The 9,500-nt window shown below is 39.9% G+C and overlaps 1 pseudogene; it reads left to right on the forward strand.

The window, feature by feature from the left end:
• Positions 1–1,553: 1,553 nt before the first annotated feature.
• LOC130868002 (transcription factor BTF3-like) lies at positions 1,554–2,429 on the forward strand (annotated as a pseudogene).
• Positions 2,430–9,500: the final 7,071 nt, after the last annotated feature.

Genomic DNA, 9,500 nt, shown 5'->3' on the forward strand with positions numbered 1-9,500 from the left:
CCCAAGCCAGGCCTAGTATCTCTCTCTTCCTGTTACCTGTGAATCAAGATGTAGAACTCTCAGCTCCTTCTCTAGCACCATGTCTGCCTGCATGCAGCCATTCTTCCCACCATGACAATACTAGACTAAACCTCTGAACTGTAAGTCAGCCCAAGTTAAATGTTTTCCTTTATAAGAATTGCCGTGGGCATGGTGTCTCTTCACAGCAATAGAAACCCTAAGAATCCAGTGCTTAAGAAGGTAAAGTAGCAGGATGATGAGTTGCAGGCCAACACAAACACAAAAACTACCAAATGTCAAATACCATAACTCTTAATTTATTCTATCTAACCAGTTTTATGTAGTAAGCTATACTCGAGACCTTTGCAACAGGGAGGCTCAAAATCCCACATCTAGTCTGTGGTTTCATACCCTGCAAAGTTCACCAGTACCTCTCATCTCCCATACTCCAATCTCATATAAGTGCTATTCCAATCAAGTCTAGACTAGAGAACTCCCTACCAAACATAGGGCAAGAGCTCTGCTTCAGTATGACAGTAGTTTGCAGAGAACGATGCATCTCAATTTCAACACCAGAGAATTGATAGGGCAAAACTTCTACATAAATGTTGGAAAGTTGAAATGGCGTAGGAAGCCATCTTCCCTTAGCATCACTGGTAGATAAAGTGTTACTATGCACGAAATGGCTTGTTATACTTATCCACTCCGGCTTAGGTACACTCTTCAAACCATAGATATTCTTTCTAAAAAGGATTACAATTATTTGGGAAGGACTTTGATAAGTTCGTACCTAAAGTCAGTATTAAGAACAATGGAGAACTATACAACAACTGGAGTAACCGGCATCTAATGGGCACTATAATCAGTAACAACAAGCAGACATTCCTCAAGCCTATTGAGACTATTCCAAAATAGAAAATATGCTAGTTTATAAGCATGTATTAATAAACCTAAAGTTGCTGAAAAATATTAATTATTTCCTAATAGAATTAAATTAACATCATAAAATGTGGGAAATTTATAATAAATATGTAGAAAATAAAAAATAGTCTAAATTTTCAAAGTAATCAAGTCATCAGTACAAGGCCATCCAGGACTCTATAAGATGCTGCTCTGGGTGGTGGTAGTATGTGCCTTTAATTCCAGCAGTCTGGAGGCAGAGGTAGGTGGATCTCTGTGAGTTTAAGGCCAGCCTGGTCTACAGAGTGAGTTCCAGGACAGTCAGAGATACACAGAAAAACCCTGTTTCAAGAAAACAAAAGCAGGGCTGGAGAGATGGCTCAGAGTTTAAGAGCACTGACTGCTCTTCCAGAGTTCCTGAGTTCAATTCCCAGCAACCACATGGTGGCGCACAGCCATCTATAATGAGATCTGGTGCTCTAGTCTAGCATGCAAGCACACATGGAAGGAATGTGGTATACATAATAAATGAATAAGCCTCTAGCTGCCATCTTGTGTCCCCGCGTGTGTGCGCCTTATCTCAGCTGGTCCCCCCGAGACCCCATGAGCGAGAACCTTAGTCCCCCGCACGGCCCCATTTCCACTCCGACAAGATGACAGAAACGATCATGAACCAGGAAAAACTGGCCAAGCTGCAGACACAAGTGCGCATTGGTGAGAAAGGAACTGCTCGCAGAAAGAAGAAGGTGGTTCACAGAACAGCCACAGCAGATGATAAAAAAAACTGCAGTTCTCCTTAAAGAAGTTAGGAGTGAACAATATCTCTAGTATTGAAGAGGTGAACATATTCACAAACCAAGCAACAGTGATCCATTTTAACAACCCTAAAGTTCAGGCGTCTCTGGCAGCAAACACCTTCACCATTACAGGCCACACTGAGACAAAGCAACTGAGAGAAATGCTTCCCAGCATTCTAAACCAGCTTGGGGCAGACAGTCTGACTAGTTTAAGGAGACTGGCTGAAGCTCTGCCCAAACAATCTGTGAATGGAAAAGCACCCCTTGCTACTGGAGAGGATGATGATGATGAAGTCCCAGACCTGGTGGAGAATTTTTTTTTCTTTTTATTGTTTATTTATTTATTAAAGATTTCTGCCTTCTCCCCGCCACCACCTCCCATTTCCCTCCCCCTCCCCCATCAAGTCCCCCTCCCTCATCATCCCTAAGAGTAATCCGGGTTCCCTGCCCTGTGGGAAGTCCAAGGACCACCCAGCTCCATCCAGGTCTAGTAAGGTGAGCATCCAAACTGCCTAGGCTCCCACAAAGCCAGTACGTGTAGTAGGATCAAAAACCCATTGCCACTGTTCTTGGGTTCTCAGTAGACCTCATTGTCCGCTATGTTCAGCGAGTCCGGTTTTATCCCGTGCTTTTTCAGACCCAGTCCAGCTGGCCTTGGTAAGTTCCTGACAGAACATCCCCATTGTCTCAGTGTGTGGATTTGATGAGGTTTCTAAGAACGAGACAAATTGAACGGAGGCGACTTCTGAAGAGACACTTGCAGAAGTTACAGGAGCTGCTATTTTATATCATGGCTGCTTTTTAAAGGTCTTTTGTTTATGGATCTGATCAAATCTAGATCGCTAATATTTTTAAGCCCAAGCCCCTTGGACACTGTAGCTCTTTTCAGTTTTTGCTTAAACACAATTCATTCTTTGCAGCGAATTAAGCTGAAGAAGCCTGGGAATAAAGTTTGGAAAAGGGTTAATAAAATTCTTTGCCTAGTTAAAAAAAATGTGATTTGATTTTTTAAAAAACTCTTGTACAAAAAATGAATAAACAAACAAATAAATAAACAAAAAAGAAAACAAAAGCAATGCTTCCCCAAAGAAGTAGAAAACATAAGTGAACAATAGGTACATGAAAAGCCAATTCAATTGGGAATATGCAAGCCAAATACCATATTGAAGTATTACATTTCTCCTACTAGAATGACTCTAATCAAAGATAATCGTGGGCATAAACTAAGCCCTGTGCCATGAAAATAAGATAAGACTACCACTTTGAAAATACTTTCACTCCTTTAGAATGTTACAAACCAAGTGGAGTGATATACATTTGTACCCTCCTCACTCAAGTATTTGAGGCAGAAGCATGCATTAGAATCCAGCTTGTGCAACACAAATAATAAAAGCCCAGAGATAGATATTGGGGTTCAAGCTGAAGAACAGAAGACTAAAGTAGCGAACCACTACCAAATCTTCAGACCAAAAGGGCAAATCTTCTCCATGATCCTCAGACTCCACATGCCACGGAGTTTCTGTTTCTTCCCCTTTATATTGCTCTTTTCATCCAGCCATATCACCCCTGACTAGTAGGCGGCCGCTTGCTTGTTCCCTGTGATTAATGCCACTATTAAGTTGTACCCAAAAGAACTGAAAATGTATTCTATAAAAAGATATATATATATGTAAGTATTCAGAAAAGTATTCTTTACTATAGTTAAAATGGATCCATTCAAATGTCCATTTTATATGTGTGTGTATGTGTGTGTATATACACACATACATGTGATACTCTGTTTAATCACAGGGAAGATTTTCCAAAACCCATAGTGATTGTCTGAAACTGTAGATAGTACTAAACATAAGTATTCTATATTGTTAGCCTATACCTGCTTATCTGCAATAAATATAATTTATAAGTAAGTCACAGTAAAAGATTAATGTCAATAACTACTAATATATTGAAATACTGCATTGTAATAAAAGTAACATAAAACTTCTGAATTATTTATTTCTACAATTTTTAACATAACAGTTTTGGATGCAATTGATCACAAGTAAGAGAAGGTGCAAAGAGAAAAGCAAAAAAAAAAGGCTATGGATGATTATGTGGAAAAAATGCCATCTATTCATATCCAGTAAAATGGTATTCACCTGTGAAAAGAAGAAATCCTAATGGAAAGTACTAAAAACTACTGTTATGTGCTTTAACACGTATAGGCCATACTAATATGCTAATTCCAAGAATCTATATACAAAATACCAAATACTGTATAATATTTCATGTATATGCAAATGACTAGATTAAAAGGAGATTACCTCAGGCATACATATAAAGGAAGATAAAAATTCATCCAAAATCATCATGGTAAATTAATGAACTTAGTGGGCTTCCTTACAAGTGAGGGCTTCTTTATGTGAGCTCTAGGGGGAGCCTCCTTACAAGAATGTCGATGTACCTTAACAGCCACATTGCCAAAATTTCCCAAACCAGCATGAAAAATGACTTCTCCATAACTGCATATGGAGTCTCCCCTCTGATTAACTTTCCACACTATATACTCTAGCCTCTCCCTAGACCACCTGCAGCCTAGTGTGAATTCCATAGAGAGCTGTTACTCGGTGAGGAAAAAGTGCTTTGAACTCCAAAGACCTACTGACTCACCCCATCCTCTCTATGACCAAATGCCAACAGTCCCAATCTTAAAGGTAATCAGGCTGCTCTCATTAGATGCTAATAACTGTTCTACACACAGGATAGCTTCCATAACGGAAAGACTTATTTTGTGACCCATGTGGCTACCTTTGCACTTGCTTTTTATTAAATAAATGTTTTGTACACTTCTCTTTGTGCTGTGGTCTCCCACTATACAAGACAAAGAAAAACAAGGCAGAACTACATGAAATTATCAACAATGCACCACTCTTTCAATGCAAAAAAAAAAAAAAGCTTTTCTTTTTCTTTTAAAAGCAAATTTTTGGGTATGGAGCTTAGTAGTAGAACACATGGCTGTAGGTTCAGTTGCTAGCATCACACACACAGAGAGAGAGAGAGAGAGAGAGAGAGAGAGAGAGAGAGAGAGAGAGAGAGAGAGAGAAACAGACAGATATACAGAGAGACAGAGACAGAGAAGCAGAAAGAGACAGACAGATTGAGACACCAAAGATAGAGGCAGAGACAGAGAGACACAGACTGGCTAATAGGTAGAGAGTGTCACATGACAGAAAAAGTCAATTATGTATGACTCACAATGAATTCACTTCAAATATAAGACAGTGATTAACGCGGAAAGTCCCAGCCTATTGTGAGTGGTGCCATCCCTGAATTGATGGTTCTGGGTTTGTATAAACAAACAGGCTGGGCATGGCATGAGTAGCAAGCCAGCAAAGCTGTAGACCCTGCCCCCATTGGCCTCTGTTTCTGTTTCTGTCTCCAAGATCCTGTCTTGAGTTCCTTCCCTGACTTCTCTTAGTGATTGAATGTGACCTGATCATTGTAAACCGAAATAATCCTTTCCTCTACAAGTTGCTTTTGGTCATGGAAATTTATTACAATAGGAACCTTAACTCACATGTTAAGAAAACACAAAACAGTAAGAAAACAAAATGTACAAAAACAGACCATTTCTAGCATAGTCATTCCAATAATAGAAGAATGTATCTTCTGTCCAAGTATATATAGGCAATATACCAAAATAGATCATACTATGAACCATGAAAGATCACAATAAATTTAAATGTACATATATTAATAAATATGAATTCATTAAAATTATGGTATTTCTTGGACTGTGTTCTGACGGGGGGAACCGGAAGGAGTACAGGAAGGGGAAACTCTAATCAGAATATTCTGTATGGGAAAAGATTCTACTTTCAATAAAAGAGGGGGTTGTGGATCTTCAGAACAATCTCACAGTCAGTTAAAATAAAGCCAGGTGGCACACCTCAAAGCTCGGTTTCGAATTACCTAGAAACGATAGCGTCTCTTCTACTAGCTCCCTACTAGTCTGTTAGTTTCACAGTCGCGACCACTTTCCAGGCCTCAGTTCACGACAGTCAATTTCTTCTGAAACTAATGAACATAACAAAGATTAAGATAGTCTGGGGGTCCTCCCTAGACTCAAAGCCAATTCTTCCTTCTGTTTGGAAGCATTTGATTCAAGTTCTTTATTGCTCTCCTTCTGTAATGGAAGAGTGCCAAACTTATCTGTCCTGGAATTTCTAAGGAACAAAGAGAGATGTTAACCAAATGTTTAGCACAGAAAATGGGTCAAGTAACAACTATGTGATAGGACTGTGTGGAGCTCTCTTTGGAACATCTTTTGAGCTTGACCTTCCTCTGATGCTCTCCTTGGCAAATTCAGTTATATTGCTTCAGTGTACATAAAGAAGTAACAAGATATGATGTGAATGATTAGGGCACTATTTTTTTTAAAAAAAAATCTAATTATTTAAATTGGGAATGAGACCCACTGATGCTGTGTCGCTGATGAAAGTGGTTACAAATGATTGCACAGCAACATAGGAACACATAGAGACTTTACTTCATTTAAGGAGTTCCATGACCCTTGACATAGCTGCTGCACTCATGAACTCAGCGCAGCTGTTATTGTCTGCACATAACCTACACATGATGAGGCCTATAAGCCTTTTACTTGAACAGGAAGAAGCCCATAAAGACGCACTCTCCTTGTGGAACACTTGGCAAATAATAGTAGAAAGGATGGGAAATATTATTTTCTTCGGTGGCATAGCCAATAATTAGTTATCCTCGCCCTGGTAAATAGCCTCTGACCTATGATTGGGAAAGTGTGCCAGCTAGTTTTATGTCAACTTCCTGGGAAGAGGAAATTTTGATCAAGAAAAATGCCTCCACAGGATTGGCCTGTAGGCTAGTCTGCAGAGCATTTTCTTGATTGGTGATTGATGTGGGAGGGCCCAGATCACTGTGGGCATTGACATGTATGGACAGGTGGTCCTGGCTTCTATAAGAGAACAAATTAAGCAAGCCAGGAGGACCAAACCAGTAAGCAGCACTCCTCCACAGCTTCTGCTCCAGTTTCTGCCTCTACTTTCCTTTTCTGACTTCCCTCTGTGATAGAGTATCACCTGACACTTGTAACACTTTCCTCTTCAAAAGGATATACTGTATTTTCAAAGATTGAATGAAAATTATTAAAATATTGAGTTTAGATAATATGTATATCATATATGATTCACGTATTTGCCTTGAACATAGCAATTCTAAGCAATCGTTGAGTTTAGACTGTAATCAAATGAGAACAAGTATAGTGATGCAGATCCTGGTACTTTGGAAGCTACACCAGGAGGATCAGGTAGGTGTTCAAGGACATCCTGGCCTACATTGTGAGCTTCAGGCCCAAAGGGGCTATATAGTAATACCTTGTTTTTTAAAACTTCCAAAGAAAATTTGGAACATTTTGAGCACAATGAACACAAAACATGTTAAAATTTGTGGGAGCCACTAAATCCATACTTAGAAAAAATTTTATAGCAATGAAACCTAACATTAGGAAGGAACAAAAACAGAGACCGACAGTCTTGGTTTCTCCCTTATGATATACAATTATAAAATAGAAAATGCACTACAAACCAAGCAGATTAAAAATACAGATTAGAAAAAAAATCAATGAAATAAAATGCAATAAATTTGTATAAATAAGCAAGCTTACAGTGAAAATTATTTTGTAGTTAAACATTAAAACAATCAGTGAAACTAAAAATGTCAAAGAAAAAAATAATAAACATCTAGCTGGATGACAGAGGAAACATTCCATAGATTTTAAAATGATATCAAGGAGAGTTAGAGATACTTCTGTGCTTAACAGTACTTGCTTATCTTCCAGAGGACCCAATTTAGTTGGAAGCAGCCGTGTTAGGGAGCTTATAACTGCCTGTTAACTCCATCCTTGGGGCATCTGCCACTTTCTTCTGGCCTCCACAGGCACCCCACACATACTTCCATACACACATGAAGGACACAAACATACTCACACACACACACACACACACACACACACCAATTTCCTCCAAAATCGAAATGTTCTACCCTTCAGGGAAGCTCTTTAAAGAGGGAGGTAAACAGCTGAAAATAGGTTCAGGAAGCCCCAGACACTGACTAGGTTCACTAGGCTCCTTCCTGCCCAGTGTAAGCAATAGAAGCTAAGAGACCCCTCAGGTGAGTGAAGCCGAGCTGCAAAGGAGACTCTGAGACCAAACTAGCTGCCTAAAAGAAATAGAAACCAACCACGCTGCCTGGTAGAGGTTTGAACCAACTGAGTCCCCTGGAAAGGACAGACCTCAACCTGTTGAGCTGGCTGCAGGCTCCAAGCTTTTAAACGCTATTACCTGTGCTGGAGTTGACTATGGTGATGCAGCTGTCTTTGAGTTATTCCAACTCCTGTAAGTAACTCCTCACCCATATTCCTGTAAGTAATACCAATAAAACTCGTGGGTTCACCTCCTTGAACTTTGGTGCTATCCATACTTTCTTTGTCTGTGTGGCCTCCGTATGTGGGGTGAGTAGACGTGTGTATGGCAGGTTCCCAGGAAAAGTTTTGTCATACAACACTGTGACACTGAGTCAGAGAAAAGCTTCTTAAATATGATACCAAAAGCATGATCCATAAAAGAAGAAATAGGTAAATTAGAATACAGAAAAATGAATATTTTCTGCTCTCCAAAGACACTAACAGGTTCTAGTCACCCACAAGCCAGCCTAGGACTTCAAGGCCCAGGCTGGTGAGAAGAAATGCACGGGCCCTCCAGGCACTTTGTGGCGTTGGGCAGATGGGTCCCATCCTGATGAGCAAATGTGCGGTGGAGAAAAGGGAGAGAAAGCGAAGCGGAATGGGTCATGTGCTGTGGAGAGAGGCAGAATGGAAGAAATGCAGGAAGTGAGGAGTAGGCTGGTGTGGGAGGTCTGCTTGCCACCTGGAGTCATGGTGACATCCAGAAACCGAGCTTGTGCCAGGAACCATGTCTGGGTCTGAGAGTGAACTACAAGCAATTTAGAAAATAACCTTTTCGAACTAAGTAAACATTGAGTTGGGGCTATGCACAGCGTTAGAACACTTCCTAACACAGGGAAGGCCGTAGATTCTATCCTTATAAAAGCAAAACACCAAATAAATATTAACCATAGGAACCATTTGTTTCATTACTAGGTATTTATTTATTCATATCTCTAGCTCTTTAAAAACATTCTTTAGAGACAAAATATGATAATTAATAAAATGATCATCAACATCTATTTAGATAAGCATCAAATTATGAATTAACCCAAAGACCCACAGACCGTAAGAGACTTTGGAAAACTCAGTATCTTAAGCAAATCTCTCTGGAGCCTCAAGATTCGGGGATCTATTGAGAAGAGGGGGTGGAAGATTTAAGAGCCAGAGGAAACAGTGTCTTCCAGGTGCAGCAGGACTGATACACATCTGAAATCAGAGACTGTGACAGCATGCCCAAGACTTGCAAAGGAGTCAGGGAGTCCCAGCACTAACAGGAAGAAGCGAACCTGGAATGCCATCACTAACCAAGAAACTATTTGCAATTGTTACCCACTGGCAAAGAGAAACTGAGTTTTCTTCAAGAGAGTGTCATTGGCTATGCCAACTACACTCCAGGGCAGGCCTCATGCCCAGGTGTAGTTGGCCAACACAGCATGAATTCCATTGTGTGTGTGTGTGTGTGTGTGTGTGCCCACGTGCTTTGTTTTGGTATTTTTTGTCTTATCTTTTTCTTTGATTCTCTTGTTTGTTTGTTTGGGTTTTTTTTTTTTTTTTAGAAACAACCA

This window comes from Chionomys nivalis, chromosome X (assembly GCF_950005125.1).
Source record: "Chionomys nivalis chromosome X, mChiNiv1.1, whole genome shotgun sequence".
In the NCBI taxonomy this organism is placed as follows: domain Eukaryota; kingdom Metazoa; phylum Chordata; class Mammalia; order Rodentia; family Cricetidae; genus Chionomys; species Chionomys nivalis.